This window comes from Alligator mississippiensis, chromosome 15 (genome assembly GCF_030867095.1).
Source record: "Alligator mississippiensis isolate rAllMis1 chromosome 15, rAllMis1, whole genome shotgun sequence".
NCBI lineage: Eukaryota > Metazoa > Chordata > Crocodylia > Alligatoridae > Alligator > Alligator mississippiensis.
The window spans coordinates 37,757,574-37,777,100 of record NC_081838.1 but is presented as its reverse complement, the minus strand read 5'-3'; the positions used below and the strand labels follow the sequence as shown (position 1 = coordinate 37,777,100).

Genomic DNA, 19,527 nt, shown 5'->3' with positions numbered 1-19,527 from the left:
GATAACTGTTCCCAAAACAAGGTGTTTTGTTTTGTTTTTTTTCTAAATAAGTAAACTGCTTACGTGTGACAAAAGAATGATCAACATCTTTCTGTTTCTCCCCAGGTTGCTTTGTCTGAACCCTGCATCTTTTCTCGCTGTCTAAAGTATAAATACACTTGTAAATTTGTAGAGGTCAGAGTTCCTTTGAGAACTCTCCCTGTGATCACTTGTATAGCTTTAAATAAACCTAGATGGCTCTGCCAATTTTAATACAACCACAACGCAAAGTTTAATTTCTTCCACAATTTGCTGCCATGACTCAGATAGAGACGCCCGGAGTGATCAGTTGAGATACAGACCATCTCCTCACTGACGCCCCGGTGCCAAACTAAGGTGAGAGACCTTTTGAAATCTCTATTGGGGCTTTTCAGTGAGAGACTGCCTGTGTGTCTTCCTGTTTGCTGCTTGAGGGTTACCTATCTGACCGTTTTGCGGCCAGAATTGTCAGACCCACTATGTAAGTAGGAACTGTAAATTAAGGTTAAAGAAAAGAGTAAAGAAACTGTGTTGCTGTTGTCAGTGAATGAATCCCTGTTTGAATTAAGTTCTGCAAAGAACTATGAGGTCTTTCTGAAGCTAGGAGTGGAAACCTTGCGCAGCCGCCCCGAGGACACCAGACTGTGTGCTCTTCGAAAGCAAGGGTGCAAGGTGGAAACTCTTAGACTGAAGGAGATCAGGGTTGTGTGACAAATTTTCCCTATCCCCGCTCTCATGAATGAGCCGTGTCTAACAGTGAGCAACTGCATTGTGTGCCGGTGCTATGGTCATTAGCCACAGCATTTCTGTCCACTAGGAAATCTCACAACCTGACCAGACACCCTAAATAAGCCTCTCCTGTGTGAAAGACCTGTGTGAATTCAAGTTAAGGATGTGGGGAGCGGAGGGTCTAAAGACGTACCGGGTCTGCCAGAAGGGACTCCAGCATTGTACGTGTGCACACACTATGGCCATAAGAGTTGTACGTTTCTAGGTAAATGGAATGGGTATACCAGAGATGATGCTAGCTTGCAGTTTCCCCTGGAGGGAACATTTGATTTAAGTAAAATCCTTCATCTCCACGGAGCCCTTGAGTCAAGAGGCAGTAAAACACCACAGACTCAGTGGGACACTTTTTTTGATTGGTATACAGAAGCTTCCAAAAGACGTCAAGAATCTCAAGTTCAGAGCCTCAAGGACTCCCAAGAAAAAATAAAATCTCAGATAAAAGAATTAAAACAGAAAAGTGCATCAAAAGGGGATCCCCCATCAACAACATTATCAGCATTAACACAACTTTATCTCCTAAACCCTGTTAAGCAACTTCCCAATATCAGGGAAGAACCCCAGAAGTTTAGAGAGGAATTGGAAACTGTAATCTCATTAATTTAAACCAATTAATGAGAAGTGTTCTGCCCTCCGAAGTCTGTAACCGCCTCATCGCACAGGCTAATTGGCCTCCTCAAGGCCCCGGAATGGGAGGTCGCTTAGTAAGTGCCCGAGAACGCCTTCTTGAATCCGTGTTTAAAATCTGCCCCAGGAAAACTGACTGGGCCAAAATAAATAACTGTAAGCAAAACAAAGGAGAATCCCCAGCAGACTATATGGATCACTTGAAACTTGTATTTGAAAGACATTCTGGCAATGAAGATGCAGCTGAAACTGCCCCAGAAGCAGTTGCCACCGCTTTTGTCCGCTTTTGCCCGTTGCCTAAACAGGGAGCGTGGCCTGACACCCTGCATCAACGCTCTCAGGAGGTACATGTGCACCCCCTACACATCACTACTGATCAGTGTCTCTGAGGAAGGCTTAAAAAGCTTCTGACATATGCGGGGGGGGGGGAGTGGTATCACTCCCAGCCACATGCAGCAACCAGCAAAGCCCACAAGCATGGGAAATACCCATAATAGATCATAGGCACAGCTACTCCTAGACCACCTAGATAAGCCAGAGGCAAATCAGCATCTTCCCAGAGGCAGAATTAAGTAGAAAAGGAATAGCTGGTCAGAGAGCTATCTAACTGACAGTGCCTGCTGGGACAGCTCTTGGGTTGGGGCACTTGCCACACCGCTAGTAGCTGAGGGCTGTGTTTTATGTCATCATGTAGCTTGGAGTGCCCCAAGACACACACACACACACCCCCCCCGCCGGGATTCAAAGCAATTGTTCTAAGAGACACGCAGTCCTCAGGCTCTTTATAAATGTCACACTCCTCTTCCCATTCATTAATGCAATGGGGTGGATACAGAAGAAATCTATAACTACTGTGCTATGAATGTGAAATAGTTGTGGCTGTGCCACAGATGCTGGCTGCTATCAAATGCTTATTGAGCTTGTTGATGCTGCGCATGTTAGTCCCTGCACAGAGTTATAAATGTAGTTGAAAGGGAAGGGGAAAAAAAGTTTGTTTTCTCTCTGGTTTCTCAGCCTTCTCCCCTGAGGGCTGCTGTTTTCAGTCTCTCTGGCTGATCTCTCTGTTTATGTCCTGCAGAAGGGCTTTGAGGATGCTGACCCCAAGGGAAAAAGGGGGAAAAAAAAAACCCACTGTCACTTGAAGTTGGGAAGTATCTTTTCTTTCCTGTTTTCTACCGGGGCAGGGCCGTCCAGGAGCTCAATGTTGTGTGCTGCAAGCATAGTCTTCCTGGAGTTTAAAAACCAGCCGGAAGTGATGCTGATCCTTTAGGATGTCGATATCTAGTTTGTTTTCAAAGACAACTTGCTAAATCAATTCAGGGGCACGGCGAGCGTGTCTAGCTAGGAAAAAAATTATGCTGCACATTAGGGACAGCATCGCTACTCGGAGAGCAAGGCTAACACAGTGGGCAGCCAAGGGCTTGAGAGTCTCTTCTGCCTCACCCCCGTATCGACCCAAAATGTTGCGGTAAGTTAAGGGACAAGCCGTGTTACGAATCGCTGTCGCAGTCATTCTCCTGTCTGCTGGTCGTGGCTTGGGGATTCGTCCCCTGAGCACTCCCCTCAGGTCTTTGTGATGCCCGGACAGAGAGGTTATCCATAAAGGTCCTTGAAATGGAAACCCCTCCGAGTGTCAACCTCCTTACCCGAGGCTCACGCCGAGGTGGCTGGTGGGCCCCGCAGTGTGCTAGGGATGGGCATGGGACCCTGCCGGGCGCACCGCAAAATCTGGGGTTTTTCCTGCGGGCTTAGGCTCGGGCTTGATAGAGGCTTCTTCATCTCTCTGTGGGTTTGTTATTTTTTTTTTAACGGGAGAAGGTGAGTAACTTATAAGTTACATGTTAAGGTAAAACTTAGGTATGAGGTTATATTGTCATGAATATAATATATATATATATATATATATATAAATACACACACACACACTGTAATTATTATTATATTTATAAGTTGTTAGCGCATTGGGTAGGAGGAAAGGCATGCTTTACTTTGTTTTATATTATTATTTGATGGGTTTTGGGAATTCCACCCGGCGTTCAGGGTGGCAATATAATTTTTTTTATTGGGTTTTTATTTTTTTTCTTAATTAGTTTTGTTTAAGGTTTTATTTTTATGATTTTTAATTATTTATGTATTTATTTATTTGCTTTTTATTTTTAGGGGATTTTTTTAATGATATGAAGTTTTTAGTTTTATTACTTTTTACAGGTTAGAGTAAGCTCAATTGTATGTTGCAAAGCTTTAGGCTTTGTTGAAGTTTTTTTTATAGCTGTTATTTTGGGTATTTTTTTAGAATAGTTATATAAAGCAGTTTTAATTTTAATTTTTAGCAGATTAGCAGATGTATTAGGTTATATTTTGTGGTCTTTGGGTTTTGTAAAGTTGTTTTTTGGGGGAGTGTTAGTTTGGCATTTTTTTAGAGATCTTTTTGGGATGGGTTTTACAATTTTTTCTTGACTGGTTGCATTTGCATATATTTATGCTGATTAAAATTTTATACAGTGATATAGCTGTTGACGTATTTTGTTAGATTTTTTATTTGTCAATATAGCCTTTGGGCAGAGCAAGTAAGTATACACATTAGAAATATAAGATAATGATGTATAATAAAATTATGATTATATGATGTAACGTAAAATGTATTAATTTGTCTACGTGGGGTTATATTTTAGGAAAATGTTGTAATAGTGGTGTTTAGATACTGATTTAAATTTTGCTGTTAGTTTTAGGAGTTTACTTTTTTGGTGTATTATATGCAGGTTTGTTTTTTTATTTCGAGCGTTAATAAAAGTACTAATTTAAAAATAAAATAATTGTTGGTAAAAGATTTTGTATGAAGGATTTAATGACATTGTTTAATTTACTGGGAAGACTTTTGTTAAGGAGAAAGATTGGGAATAAGTAGGTTGAGTATAGATATGCTTTGACCCTGACTTTTCAATCTGTCCCTATGTGATGTTCAGAGACCCCAGTGTTCAGTCTTTGCTCATCAATATTGGTTTTGGATGTGTCTGCCTCTGCACTCTATGTCCCTCTATCACCGTGAATGAGTTTTATAATATTACTGACCTACAGCACAACCTCTGTCTGTGTAATGTCAGATCCATTACGGGGTGTGACATACAGTATAAAAGAAAAGACATGTTGCATCAGTCTCTCACCCCACAGTACAGCCTCTTCAAACCTAAATTCACTCCAGTCTACTTAGGCATGTCCCCCCAAGCCCTCAGACATGCCATCACACACCCAGAAATCCAACAGGCCTTACAAGCATTACAGTCCCAAGCCAACAAAACCTACACTATTATCCAAACTAGCAACCACCAAGTTACCCAGGTCTCACCAAAATCAAACAAATCACCCACTACAGCCCTTGGGAGACCCTCCTGGGCTGGTCCCCAACTGCCACTGGTATTCTGAATCTCATGATGCACCCCATCGTAGTGCTGTTTATCCTAATGATAATTTTAACGTTCCTAATTATATTCCTGTATTGCAGACATGTTTCCACCCTACACACAGTACATGCTAAAATAGATGAGGCTAAAATACTAGCCCAAATACTTTAGTGACATCACCCTTGTGTAAGGCCGATGTTAAGGGGGGGGAATAATGTAGCAGAAAGCCCCCTTTTCCTCTTGCCTGAATTTGCTCTCCCCTCTTTGGATATATTTCTCTTCTTCTACCTTTTCTTCCTTCCTCTTTCTTTCACTTTAAGATAAGGAATTGTGTTTTAAAATTTGTGTGCGCGCATTTTGTATCTCCCTGTGTATTTTGGTATTTTTATCTATTTGTGTGCCATGGCATTACTTTTGTAGCTTATATTTTATACTCCTCACCTTTCAACTAAATGTGTTTAGTTTCATAACTAAGTTATACATTGTAACAACGTTAACAAGGGCAGGAATCAAACTGCCCTTCCCTGTATCAGGCTGGCCCCTGAAAGAAGCGAGTGAATCAGTGATTGAATGTGTAACATGGTAGCAGGCAGCAATTAATACCTGGGAAACTGCAGATCAGCCAACAGAAGAACTGAATAGAAACCAATGTAACAACCAGGAACTCTCTAAACGTCACTGATCAAGGGCTAGAAGCCCTGGCCTGAGTTAATCAATGCCAGGGACCAACTTTTGGGCTGAATATCTCCAGATCGACTGCTCCCAAAGCCCTATTCAAAATTCATCAACTGACTCCCAAACATGCACGTACATGTGGACGACCCCTGGGGCTGACAGATGCCATCCAGTAGACACCGAGGGGGGAAGTCCCACGAGGGTCAACAACCCCTGGATTGGGCAAGCCTGACAACTGGGGAGTCACCAAAGTCTGCCAAGGACAGATAAAAAGCAATGAAAAGTGACCCTCAGCAGCGCCCTCTTGATCTCCAACTCGACCAGCAGCCGACCTGTCAGGCCAGAAGGACCAGCCGGTGACCCCCTCCTGGAGGATAACACCACGCTGGAAAGAAGCCTTGACTGGCCATCGACAGCAGACTCCAGTACATGTAGGATAGGTATACCTGACTCTTGTAGCTTGCTACTGTGTGTGTGTGTGTGTGTGTGTGTGTGTGTGTGGGGACCAGCCCCAAGGTTTATGATTTAACTTCATTACAGTGTTTCAATCCGCCTAATAAACCAGAATTTTAAGGATCCCGAGTTGGGCATTGGTAGCCAACATTACGACAATAAACCTTTCGACGCCCAACCACACTCTCCATCCCAAACCCTCCACGCGCACCTGGGACAAGCACTTACCTTACGTCTCCAATACTCCACCAACAGGCCCTTCAGCCACACCTGCCACAACAAAAACACCCCATTAGCCAGGCTCTCCCCCACCACCCACCCCCTTCCACAGCACATACACCCCTACAAGGTCTCACCTCCCCCCACCCCTCCCACCAACCCCAACACCCTCCCCCTCACAGCCACCACCCCGGGGGCCCAGAGCAAGGCACAAGCACAGCCCCCCACCATACTGCATTTGCCTACACAAGCTGGGAAACACCACCCCCACCCCCCAGCTCTTCCAGCCAAGCAACAGCCTCACCTCCCTTGCTCCCTTCCAGCACACCATGAGCAGCACCACAAGCAGCAGCTCCTCTCCCCACTGCTGCCCAGGCCAGACTGCCCCCATATCCTCTGCCCCCACCCTGCCTTATACGCCTCAGCCCAGCCCCTTCCTGCCCCCTCATTGTGCTCTCACGCCCATCCTGCCCCAGGGCCAGCTGCAGCCCCTTGCCTCACTAGTTGCCTCCTCCTGCCCACTGGAGCCCCGGCCGCCCTGCATCAACACTCCCTGCCCACAGCCCTTACCTTCTTGGCCCTGCACAGCCAGCCATTCTCTGCCACTTCAGCACCACAGGCAAGCGACAGCATTCTGCAGCCCCGCCAGGTTGGGCACGTGCCACAGCCCACCACACCCGACACTCCCGCACAGCACAGAACTGAGCTCTCGAACCCTGCCCCAATCCTAATCAACTCTACCTCCCAGCCACGCGCCCTCATCGACAAGACCAAACCAGCCTCTCACCTCCTTCCCCAAACCCAGCTCCCCCCCCACCAACAAGGGCCACGAAGTGCTACCGTCCCACATCCCACAGAGACACTTCCTCCGGCCCCAGTCGCTTACTCGGCAATGTAGGGCCAGGAGCAGCAGACAGCCTGCCACGCTTGCCAAAGCAGTCACCACACAAAAGCAGCACCGCTCTCATCCCCCTACCACACAGCACAGAGCAGCACAGCTCCAGGCAGCTCCCCATAACCTCCCTGGCCAGTGGCAGCCTTGCTCTGTGCATCAACCGTAGACTCCATCCCGCAATCCACCAGCCGCTCCACACTGTTGCCAACCAGCAAAGGCTACAAGTCATCCCCTCCCTCTCCTGCTCACCCGACACCTAAATACCTCTTTCCCCCCGACCCCGACTACCCACCCTGACGTCCAACAGCCACCATCCACCCTGCTCACCCCCAAAATGAGTCCCTCCAAAAGGGGCACACACAAGCATATCCTCCTCCAAACAGCACCCACAGGAGCAGGGGCTGCCATGCAGCACCCCATCCCACAGGCACCCATTCTCCAGCCACAGCACACACGGGCCTTTCACTGGGCTCCGCCACATCACACTGCTCACCACTGCCTCTGCCCACTGTGATTCGCAACACAAACTGGGGGTGCCCTAGGCCACCAGGCCCCCTTCCTCCTTCAGGGGCACACAGGCACCACTATCTCAACAGGGTGGGGTGGGGGGACATCCACTGCCCTCCACTCTTACACTCCTGTCAGGCCCTCAGCAGCCCTGCTGACTGCCTGCACACCTCCAGCTTTTGCAACACCAGGGCCATACAACACAGCCTCCTCCCTGACAGGCCCTCCCACCTCAGCACACCTGCCCCACTCACAGAGCCACCCCACCTCACAACCTCCCCACCCAAGCTAGCTCCCCTCCCCCAGTGACTCCATGTCAGGCTGCACCCCACCACAAGCCCCCTTATCCAACACCTGCGGCCACAAGGCAGTCAGGCTCACCACACGCTGCTCATCACCCTCCTCCCCCTCACCCACCAGCTCCATCCCGCCGTCCGTCCCTTTCTACAGCAGGTCCTCCGGGGGTCCGTTTGCCAGGCAGGCCCCCATTGCAGGCCAACACCAGGTCCACACAGTTCTTGAGGCTGAGGGTGCAGAACAACAGACCTCCATCTCCATCGACACACAACGTCTTCCCGCCCAGTTGGGATGCCCCAGGTGTTCCAGAAACTCTCTGTCACCTACACTGCCCCTGGCCCAGGTCTCACCAGACCACGGGCACTACCCTAGAGTCACTCTACCCTCTACCCACAATTTCAGCCAGCACCACGTGCAGAACCTCCCCTCCCCACCAAGAAACATCACATGCACAGTGGCCCGGGCACACGCTCAATGGCAGAGCTCACTCAGCAGTACACGTGGCTACACACACAGCCTAGCACATTGTGCAGCAGGCCAAGGTTGCAGCCCATCTCGCATGCCACCAAACACGCAAAGGAGGACACCAGCACCTTTGGCATCTGTCACCAGAACGAGACGCACCTTCACACACCGCATGCACCAGCAAGCCCCCGGCCCCCTCCCAGGCACCCACCGCTGCCATCACGCAGCAGGACGGGCAGCAGGCCACAGGCTTGAGCCAAGCCACCAAAACAGACACCAAACTTGTCTACCTTAGCCTTTCTCCCAAAAATGTGCCACTCCAGCCGCAACCCACAGGTGGCATGCCAGCGGTTTGCACCGCACCCCACAAGTCTCCTTTCCACCTAGACAATGGGCAACACTGCACTCGCCAACTGCTCAGCCGCCTTCCTGGAGACATTGCCCACATGTTACCAGGAAAGGGGCCTCAGGAGGGATCGTGCGTGGCAGCAAGAGGTACGGCCTCTGCCTCCCGACTTTCAGTCCTCGGAGACATGCCTTTGAGAAAATGATCCGGGGCCCTGGCACGGGAGGTCACGCTCAGAGGCAACTGACTTGGGTTCATCAAGGGCAGGTCCTGCCCAACTAACCCTGTTTCTTTTTCCCGTCGAGCCACATGGTCCCTGAACATGGGGGTCACAGCACATGTCTTCCTGGACTGGACAAAGGTCTTGGGCACAGTTTCCCCCCACATGAGGTTCACACAACACAGGGACTGCAGCGCCCATGCCCACCAGGTTCTATGGGCGACAAACTAGCCACGCGGCCACACCCACACAGCAGTGATAGACGGGTCGCTTTCAACCCAGAGGAACACAGCCGGCACAGTCACCGAGGGCTCGGGCCCAGGGCCTGTACTATTCGACATCTCACTCAGCAATCCGGACACAGGAGTGGCAAGCGTAGGCTGGAGAACGCTCTTCTCCATACAGTGGCCGACGAGGCTCTCAACGTTGGCATCGCGTCCAGGTCAAACGCGAGCCAGCAACATGAGGACATGGTCCGCAGGGCCTGCCACACCCAGTCCCGCATCTACAGACACGTCGCAAGCAGGTCCCAGGAGGCAATCCCACCCCTCTCTGCGGTGCCGGGCCCACCACTCACAGTCCCATGTCTGGTCCCAAGAGGGAGGTGGCCAGCACAGAGAGGGTCCGGAGGAGCACCGTTCCTTCAGTCACAGGGCAGCAAGGCAGGCCCTACAAAGCAAGGCGACTGGGCCCAAACCTACAAAGCCTCCCCAGACTAGGTGGCGAGAGCATCGGGTGACCGTCGGCAAGCTCACCTGGGGGAACGGCGGGCCTTGGGGGAGGGTCTGGTGCCCGATTCCAGTGCCACCCAGAGTCGCTGGCAGGAACACCCACCTGCTTGCGACCGACAATTTTTGTCTCTTGCCCCTTTCTCATCAAAAAACTAGGTGACTCTAACATTAATGTCTTCACAGTCAGATAGGTTGCAAATTAGCTGAAGGGTCATACTGAGAGGGTAGCGGTGGACAGGTCTTTTTCAACCTAGAGGGAAGTGGGCACTGGAGCCCCCCAGGCCTCGGTCTTTGGGGCCACACCGTTCCATTTCTATATTACTTGCTGGGACGATGGCCTAAAAAGCAGCCTGTTCAAATCTGCTGACGAGACCGAGATTTGGGGTGAGGTGGGCACACAAGTAGAGAAGGACAGATGACAGCAAGATGTGGACAGGTTACAGGGGTGGGCTCACAAAAATAGGAGGCGTTTCAAAGCTGACAAGTGCAAAGTGCTGCACTTTGCTAGTAGGAACCAGCAGCATGCTCAGAGGCTGGGAAACTCCCTTCTGAGCATGGGGGCAGAAAGAGATCTTGCAGTCATTATTGACTCTGAGATGAACACGGGCCCACAATGTAAGGTCACAATGGGTAGGGTAACCGTCCCTTGTCGTGCATCCACAGATGCATCATGAGCAGGTCCAAGGACGAGATCCTCCCCCTCTATGTGACACTGGTCAGGCCGCAGATGGAGTACCGTGTCCACTTCTGGGCACTGCACTGCAGGAAAGATGTCAACAGCATCGAGAGCGTCCAGAGGAGGGCCAACCGCACAATCCGGGGGCAGCGCAGCAGACCCTACAAAGAGAGGCTATGGGACCTGAACCTGTTCAGCCTTCACCAGAGAAGGCTGAGGGGGGCCTGGTGCCCATCTATAAGCTCCCTAGGGGGCACCCGCAGGCTTTGACAGAGACCCAGTTCTCCCTAGCCCTCCCCCCCTTAACAAGGAATAACAGCCACAAATTGTTAGCGAGTAGGTTTAGACTAGACATCCAAAGGCACTCCTTCGCAATCAGGGTGACTAGGATCTGGAACTGACTGCCAAGGGAAACGGTGATGGCTCCTACCCTGGGGGTCTTTCAGAGGAGGCTCGATGTCTACCTGGCTGGGGTCATTTGAGCCCCGTTTCCTCTCCTGCCCAGGGCAGGGGGTCAGATGCGATGATCGACAAGATCCCTTCCAACCCTACTGCACACAAGGCAACTGGAAAGCTTCCCCGAGGGCATGTCCTTCCCTCCCATTTGGTCACGTGTTCACGCATGGCTCCCATTCAAATGACACCGTCGACTGACCGGCTAGCAGAATGTTCCACATAGAAGGAGCGGCGCCTCGGTGGCTACATGGCCTACAGATGGCCGATTCAAACATATCACGTGGCTAAGGTGAAAACCATGCTGTGCGTGCCATGTCTGCTGGGAGCTGCCACACCCATGATCTTAGTGTTCAGTTTCACAACTGTGGACGTGGCCATGCCCGTTTCTTTAGACAGTGGGAATGGCGCCGGTCTCTCTCGTGCACACGCATGTGGCAAAGGTGTCTTTGGAGCAACCCTGGTCTTGGACCTTCAGCGACTCAGCACGGGTGCCTTTTTTGTACTTAAGCGTTAGATGGTGTTAGTCAGCCAAAGTCCAGGCTAATCTCTCTCCACAGGGACTTGTCTCCAATGACAGAGGTGGAAACAAAAGGGAGGAGTTGGCTGTCATGGGCACCACCACATTTTCTTTTGGGTGTCGCAGGGGTAGGGTGTGCTAACCGGGATGGGGGTTCTAGCTGATGCGTACCACTCTCAATTTACAGGCAACAGCAGGTGAACACCAGGTGCCATGGGCTGCACGTGGGAAGGTTCACCGGGAGGCAGGGACCATGGACAGGTAAGGAAGAGCCAGAAATCATAAGTATGAATCTGTCGATGCTTGCGTTGGTCTTCCGGACATTTGGGGTCCCAATTGGAGTCCCAATTCTTTCCACTCCAGCGTTTATGGGTGACCCATAGGAAACATCAGCAGACCCTGGCATCAGTAAGTACTTCCGGGGACTGGGTCAGGAGCACCCGCTGCCCCTGAGCTTTCACAGCTCGGATGATTACAGCCCCCCTTCTCCAACAGGCTTGGCAGCCATCAGGAAGAATCCTCCCCATTTTGGTCTTCGCCACATTTTCTGGGATGAAGGATAAGGCACATGCATCTTTTTGCCCCGCACAATGACTCGTGTCTTGGAAATCCAACCCGGGGAGCTCAGTAGACTTTGGTCTAGGTAACGTGAACACAGGCACCTGAAGAAGAAGGAGAGCAGAGAGCATACTTGCGCTGCCCCAGAAACAAAGGCTGAGGTGACCTCTGGACCATGACAGCTGGCTGCTTCGCTTGCCAGCGTGGCAAAAAACTCGAAGGGCGCCATTCCTCGCTATGTCAGTATCGACACAACGATTGGTTCATCTTGCTTCGTAGGGGTCTTGTGCCCAGGAAGGAAAATCATGCACGTGGGAAAGCTCTGCGGAAGTGGCTGCCACTGTATTTTCATACATTTCTTACTTGACCACGTCACATTGGTGGTATGGTGTCTATGGGCTGGGTTTCCAGCATTACATATGGGGCACCCAGTGGTGAGACCACCACTTTCCTGAACAGGCAAGGACCTACGATAGCCAGCCTCAGTGTTAGTCATTTGGATCCAGCTGGAGCCAGTCTGCCTATTAGCTCGTGCAATAAAGAGCTTGCTCTAAACTTTCAATGAGAGAAAGAATTTGCACGCTAGCTCTACTCCTAGAAAATAGAAAGGGCTTTTCTCCTACTGGATGCATTCACTTGTGCGATAGTCAAAACAAAGTCCCGGGCCTCGTCCTGGGACCCTGTGGTAGGGGATGGCAGGGAATGCCGGGCACTGATTGGCAGCAATGGAGACTGGCTGTGGAGACGCAGGCACCGAGGAAGAGTCACAACGTATCGCTTTCCATGGGGAATACCCAGGGGCACGCAACATTTGTGAATCATTCAGTTGGGAAAACACTGTGATGCTGGGCATACGTTGCTCATCATCACAAGGGGTACGTGGGAGCCTAGGATGGCATTCACAGAGTGTTAAAAAAAAAACCCTTTCCAGCTTTTTTTTTTCTCGCAGCGATGACTCGTCAGCTGTGGGTAGTCACATGGAAGATTGGGCATGTGCTTGGACTTCAGGGGAACCCTCCGCAGTTGTGGGTTCATATGTAGAAGCCTCGGCGACCGTTCGCAACATCAACGAGACGCAGAACTCCCTCATTCTCAGGCCCCATTAGCCCCACTCATGAGGCCCTTGCAGGGCTGGGCACAGACCCTTAGAAGCTACAGGCTTGGTATACGTGCCACCGGGGCACCAGGCCTAGTGTACGAGTCGACACCTGCCTCTTCCAGTTTGCTCCTCCTCTGCTTTGCCCCTTTTCAAGTTTGGCTAAGATCAGGGCCCCTTGCCCATCAGCAGGGGTCAAGAACAGATGTGGGGACAGACAAGCTCTGAAAGCACAGCCTCTGCTCTGACTTTCAAAGGAAAGGCAGCCATTCCCAGGCAGACAGGCCTTGGCTTTGCCCACCTACCTCGTGCCGGCCAGGGGCAGAAAAGGAGGCAGCGGAACCCACTGCCCTGCAAATGGAGGCGGGGGCACCAAGCACTCGGAAATCAAACAGGAGGCCACAAAGCAGACCCGCCTGGCTGGGTGGCCCTCTGGGGGATTTTGTTTGGCAAAAAGGAACAAGCTCCCACCTCCAAAAGCAATGACCTGCGCAAAGATACAAGGCCGCTCACTCGGTACCCTGGCACAAGCACGCTCATGGGAGGACAGCGTACTGGGCAGCTAACGTCGGGCCCCGTAAGGTGTGGCAGCACACAGGGACAAGCGCTCCCAATGCCAGAGAAATGCGAGGCTACGAGTGTGTCCCTGGGCCCAGCCACCAGCAGGCAATCCTCCTGCTGGTGCCTCTCATTGACAGCAATGTTCCACATGGCTTCGCTTTTTCCAGGAAGGGCCAGCAGCTCGGGCTGCCACAGCCAGGGCCCGCTCTCCTTGCCAGCCTGCCCCACACACAGCTTGTGCATGCCTTTGGACAGCGGAAGCTCATTGGGGCCACAGGTGACTTTCTGGGCATCGGATTGTGACTCCTCTGCGAGGACAGCAAGAGGGGCTGGGCCACAGGTGGCAGAGCGGCAGCCGGGCTCATGGCCTTGTGCCTTTCAAGGGCCCCGGGGGCAGCCCCATGTCTCAGGCTTGGGCAAGTCCCGGGGGAGGGCGCAGTGAGGGATGCCCTGCTCCACCATGCTGTTGAAGGCAGAACCTTGCTCTGGCTGTGCAACGCCCCCTTGGAGCCCTGGGCGATGTCGGTGCCATGATACGCAGGAACTGGCCTGCTTGGTAGGCAAGGTTCTTTGAGCAGGTGGGAGATCTTGTTTTCGACCGGACGAGCAGCTGGAAAAAAGGTCTTATCAGGCTTTCGGGCACAGTCCCCCTTCTTCAGGCCTGGGGAGTCCCTGCTGGTCTGAGGCCACACACAAAGAGAGAAGCTAAAAGCACAGCAGGGTGCTGGTGAAAACGGAGAGAGACAGGTGCAACGGGCGACAGGGGCCGTGGGATCCAGGGCACATGGAGAATCCACCCCACAACACCTGCAGGCCCCCAGCCCTCATGACTGCAGGCTACAGTGATGGGCCGAGCAGCCTCACTTTTTCCAGGAACCAACAGGGACTGGAAACCAGGGGACCTGCCCATGACCAGGACAGCTCCCGGCCAGCCCTGGGATGCACAAGGGAGCACAAGCAGGCTGGAGGTAGCTGGGGACTGTCTGGTTTCAGGCCATCTCCCACCAGCTCAGGACAGCATGTGCAGACTTCCCTGCACAGCCCTGGGGTGGCTGGGAGATGGCCTGGTCACAGGCAGGTCCCAGTCTCCTGCCTCAATTGGGTGACTGAGGTGCGGGGTGTGGAAGAGCTTCAGGGGGGTGGGGGTCAGTCCCAGCCCCCTACTCTTATCCTCTGGTGGGACAGCCAGCAGCAAGCGAGCTGTCACACAGGGGACTGGGGCAAGGGGCTGGGCCCTGCCCCTCCCCTGCAACTCTTTCCACATCCTGCACCCCTGCTCAGGGAGTAAGGGTAGGAGCTCCCTGCTACCAGGTCAGGGGGATGTCGGCCCCGCCCCAGCAGCAGACAGCACCCCAGGGCCCAGAGATAAGCATCTCGGTGCTCCCTGTCACCCCCCTGCACTAGCCTGAAGCTGGCCCTGGTGTCTGCAGGGGCTCATTGCTGGGCTGCGGGTACCTGGGTGCAACTCTGCTTCCTGCATGTGTCGATGCCTGCCCAGAATGCCTTACTCTGGCCGGGCTTACGCAAGCGTAACTTGGGATCAGAGTAAACACACATGCAGACATGCCCACTCCTCATTAACTACCGCGTGGTCACTCTGCTACCTACATTTACAGGTAGTAGGAAAGCATATGGTAGCCTGTGTTACCACACAGTCCCCGCTGCATGCAGTTACAGAGCGACCCTTTACCGTGTGGTAGATTGGCCTCCCGTGCATGAAAGCACCTCGTGTATCCATGCCCGCTAGGTACGCGTACATCTGCGCTGCAGGAGTAGACTTAACCAAGCGAGCCGAGGCAACGGAAGCAGCCTAGAGGCATCAGGAAGGTACTTTGATCTGACTTCTTTATCCCCCAGTCCTTTAAAGCTACCATGGGCATCTCTTACCTGATGCTGCATCATGCAGAACAGGTGCATCCTTACCTGTTGGTCTTTCCAGACGATGGATTCCCTGAGGACAGTCTGTTTAGAGAGCAGGGTGTGGCATTTATCCCGGATGCCAGGCAAGTTTACGGAGACGGCATCTCACATTCCAGAGTTGCGTGGAGATAAATAACAGCAGTGCTGAAAAAAGGTGAAGGGACCTGTGTTTTTCCATAAATCCCAGCAAGTAAAAGCTACATTTCTCAGGTACCAAAAGCCATCCTGCGACTCTACAGACACATTTCGAGGTAGGCCCGTCGGTTAGGCACCATACAACTTCCTTCCCATTGGAAAGCCGCTTAATGAATTGTATCTTTTCTTCACCGTTCTACGTCCATTACCTCTCCAAACAGCTGCGTACTGTCACAGGGTGTGGTGAAACTCTGCTCGTTACCCCAGCTGAAATGTTCAATGTTTAAGGTAAAGCGACGTTGCGAACAGGTATACGTGTTTCAAGGACAGCAAGGGATTGTACCAAGCCGGGCCCGACCCACCCAATTTGCCTTCTAAGGCAAGAGGATGGGCTCTGCACATGTGGGCACACAGTCGGACCTTGACTCAAGCTGGGCTTTTGCTAAAGTCTTCCACAACATTCCCACAGGAAAGCCAAGAAAGTCCAGGTTGGATAAAGGGTCTGGAAGGAGGACCAAAACCTGCCCGGATCGTCGCGTTCAGAGGGTAGCAGTCAATGGCGTGATGTCCGGTGGGCGGTCAGTATCAGGTGGAGTGCCTCAGGCATCAGCAATGGGCCCGTTTGGGTCATTATCTCGATCAGTGACCTGGCATAGAGCGCACCCTCAGCACCAGGGCCAGCCCACAGTTTTTGGGGTCCCCTGGCACGAAGAAGGCATCGGCAGTGGTGTGTGGGTGGCAAGCACAGAGGCGGATGAAGATGTACCAGGGCCCTGGGCAAACAAGAGTGGAGGCCCCCTCCCACCATGGGAGCTGGGCTTTGGGCCGGCAGGGGGGTAAGGACCCCCTCCCCTCCTAGAGCTGGCAAGGGAGGCTGAGGCGACCCCTGCCTGGCTGTGGGGCACATGCCCACCACTTCTCCCTGCTCCCCACCCCCGCTACAGCCAAATGTACACATTCACGGGGCAGACAAGGTTCCCTGGGTAAAGCCGATATCTTTTTGAGACCAACGACACGGTTGGAAACAGTTTTCTAGCCAGCTCTTCAATTTAAGCACCCGCGATCAGGCCAAGGAAGCATCTGCGGTCAGTACGCGCTCTTCCCGGATTGAACAAAGAGTAAAGATGCCGGAGGCAGGCCTGCGTGCAAGCCAGTCAGCGACAATGTAAATTGAGGAGACGGTGGCTAAGAGCCAGCAGGTCTCGTGGAACCGGTCCTTAAACCACTTGTTACCGAAGGAGCGGGTTTGGTCCGAGACGCTACAGACATTGTATAAACACTTCAAAGCACAGGCCACCTTGCCAGCAATGGCTTCCTAGCCAGTGTGGATGTTACCCTTTTATATGCCACCATCCCCCACCAGGACAGCGTGCCCAGCCTATCTCCAAGAGCAAGTTGGCGACTCAGAGTACAGACCCAATGATACGAAGGAAATGCTACACTTCATCCTCGCATGCAACAATTCCACTTTTAACAAGCACCGTTTCCTCCAGGCCATGGGCCCACAGGAGGCCACCCTATTGATGAGCCACCTGGAAGAAGACTTCCTCAAAGACTGTACCATCCAACCCTTGCTGTGCTTAAGCCAGATTGATGGCATCTTTGTTGTTTGGACCGAAAACTGGCCACATCTCCGACTGAGTTCCATCAGATATGCGGCGGTCGTCGTCCCTCCATCCGACTGTCTCTCGTGGACTCTGGCACCAACATCTCCTTTCGAGACGCGATAATCGGCATCCTGAATGATAAAATACAGGCAACAGCAGATGAGGAACCCATGGACCAATGTCCATGTCTGCACGGAGCCAGCAGTTGCCCTAAACATGCCACAAAACCTGTGATACCCAGCCAAGCCCTCATGGAGCAACGAATAGGCGCTGTGGGCAACACCCGGGATCGCCACCTCACAACTCTTAAAATGGCATTCACATGGCAGAGACACTACTCCAGCAAGATAGAGGCATGCTTGAAAGAGCCGCCCAGTTACCACATGACCAATGGCTGCAGTGCAGAAGGAAAGCCCCAAGACTCACGCACTGCGGGTTATGACGTATCACCGCTCCCTTGAACCTACATGGAAAATCCTCAAACCATTTCAGCCCACACTAGAAGGAGACCCTATTTTTCCCGAGATCTTCCCAGAGCCACCCGTCCCGGCCTCCCGACAAGCACCGAGCCTGCAACCCTCATCGCCGGAGGCAAACTTCTTGCAGCCCAAAATGCACCAAACTGGTCCAGGCCATGCCATGAAAAGAAGTTGAAAGCCTACCAGTGTATCTCCACTGCAATGACTGCTACACGCCACGACAGAACCGTAGTCCTTCCCGGGTCTGACACCAGCACCCCCGGAAGCTTTTGCTATCTTGTCCGGCACACCCAATGCCCCAATGTCAAATACGTAGCAAAGACCAAACAACAACAGCACTCTGCACTGAACGCACACCGGAAATCTATCTGAGGCCGGAGTACCCAGTGACTGGTAGGGGCGCGTTTCTCATGAGAAAACTGCTCCCACTCCAGTCTCGCAGGATGAATCCACCACAGGAACATGCAAAATGCTTTCCACAGACGAGCCTATGAACGTCACTTCATCAACCTCCCGGATACAACAACTCCTGGCCGAAACACAGAAGCAATGCAAAACTGTAGAACTCTTTGTTCCAAAATGATCCCTTTTATGAGACCAACTGGGAAATCACCAGAAACCTGTCTTTTTTGGTGAGCTTTCAGGCTCCAAAGCCCTTCATCAGGCTCCGAGAAAAGTATAGGTGGTAAAAAGTCCCTGTGGGAAGGAAATACACTTCATTTGTGCACAGAGGCAGCTGAAGGTGGACAGCTGTCCCTCTGGGTCCAGCTTTGTCTTGCGATATCCCAGTTGGTTTTGTAAAAGGGATCATTTTGGAACTGAGGGTTCTACTTTTTGCATTGCCTCTCATCTACAGACCAGCATGGCTACGGAGTACATCCCGGAAACACGGACACCGCCGAATTGCAGCTGATGTTGGATTTTAAACTTTGTGTCAGAACAACAAGCAAGGATTTCTTTACCTCCCTGCCTGCCGTCTGACACCTCCGGGGAAGGAATTTTACCTACTTGCCATGCCAACAAGAAGCTCGGCACAACTCTCAAAGGCAAAGCTACCAAGTACATTCCTGGACTAAACACAGACCTGGGATTTATGACACGCTATAAGCTGCCTGACATCTGACTCCCCAGGTATCTCTCCACTTTCCCCTGCTACATTCATCCCCCTTCCCTAGCCCCATCCCACCACTGGCTCCTCAAAGTACATCTCCACTTCCTGCCCTTCTTGCTGCAGACCAGCCACTGGCCTCTTTACTATTCATGCCCTCCAGGAAGAGCGCACACCAACTGCAGAGGATTCCCCAGCCTGACCAAGCGTTTTTAAACCCAAAAGCTTGCTCAGAAAAAAATGTTTCTAACTATTTATTTGGTCTAATAAAAGATCTCTCTCACACTAACACACACACACACACAGGACCCCTTCCTGCCCCCAGCCACCTCAGTCTCACTCCCCCCCCCACCTCCATTACACTCACGTGCAGGGAGCTGCTGCCTGGCCATCCTGAGCAGCCCACAGGTGCAGTGGGCAGGGCAGGGCAGGGCTTGGCTGGGCTGGGTCTGGCAGAGAGCAGGAAGGCAGGACTCTCCTTGCCCAGCTCAGCCCCCTCCCCTGCAGGCATGGTGGGGCTCTTTAGGCAAGACCCCAGCCCGGAGTTCCTTGCCCCAGGAGGAGGGGTCCTGCTTTTGGCTCCCAGGAAAGCAAATGGGAAAGCTGCAGCTTTCAACCTGGTGCCAAAAATGGGTGCAGAGTTTAAAACAGCAACTTTCACTTCCCTGCTGTAGAGGATGCTGACCGCACGGGGCCCCTCAGCTGCAGGGCCTCCTGCAGCCACTGGTGTCACAGGCATGGGCAGGCCGGCCCTGCTCAGCAAGTGTCCAGACGACA

General features: G+C 52.2%; 1 long non-coding RNA gene across 1 annotated transcript in view; it reads right to left on the bottom strand.

Moving 5' to 3' along the window:
* LOC132245658 (uncharacterized) overlaps positions 1 to 19,527 on the bottom strand; it is a 50,737-nt gene that overhangs the window by 1,933 nt on the left and 29,277 nt on the right. The window contains exon 5 of the long non-coding RNA XR_009457359.1: positions 6,186 to 6,227. This is a non-coding gene — a long non-coding RNA (uncharacterized LOC132245658). The remainder of the gene's footprint in view (positions 1 to 6,185; positions 6,228 to 19,527) is intronic.